Below are 600 nucleotides of genomic sequence, written 5' to 3'. Positions count from 1 at the left end.
TATATATATATATATAGCCTCCCAAGTAGCTGGGATTACAGGTGTGTGCCACCATCTCAGCCTCCCAAAGTGCTGGGATTATAGGCGTCAGCCACCACGTTCAGTCTATAATCTCATTTTTAATAGTTACATGGTTCTGTACCAGATAAATGTGTCTTAATTTATATATATATATATATATATTCATTTCATGTGGAGTAATGAAAAAATTCAAATACTGAAAAAGGTACATAGTGAAATTTCTCTCCTTCTAATTCCCCTCCCAAGAGGCAAACACCTAAGCTTGTATGATCTTCCAGAGATAGTTTATTCATACAAAGGCACAAATGTGGATATATGTAGATCCTCTTTTTTCCTTTATTTTCATGGTAATAACACTATATACACGATTCTACTCCTGGTTTTCTTCAGCTAACCTATTTTAAACATTAGTACATACAACTATAATCTCATTTTTATTTTTATTTTATTTATTTTTGAGACGGAGTCTCACTCTGTCACCCAAGCTGGAGTGCAGTGGCGCGATCTCGGCTCACTGCAACCTCTGCCTCCCGGGTTCAAGCGATTCTCCTGCCTCAGCCTCCCAAGTAGCTGGGATTA

At 37.5% G+C, this 600-nt stretch overlaps 1 protein-coding gene across 2 annotated transcripts in view; it reads right to left on the bottom strand.

Moving 5' to 3' along the window:
* The window catches only part of PIK3C2A (phosphatidylinositol-4-phosphate 3-kinase, catalytic subunit type 2 alpha), a 129,732-nt gene that overhangs the window by 33,677 nt on the left and 95,455 nt on the right, over window positions 1-600 (bottom strand). The window lies entirely within an intron of this gene.

This window comes from Mandrillus leucophaeus, unplaced genomic scaffold (genome assembly GCF_000951045.1).
Source record: "Mandrillus leucophaeus isolate KB7577 unplaced genomic scaffold, Mleu.le_1.0 Scaffold420, whole genome shotgun sequence".
Taxonomy (NCBI): Eukaryota; Metazoa; Chordata; class Mammalia; order Primates; family Cercopithecidae; genus Mandrillus; species Mandrillus leucophaeus.
Note: the sequence above shows the minus strand (reverse complement) of the source record. Positions and strands in the feature narration are given on the sequence as shown.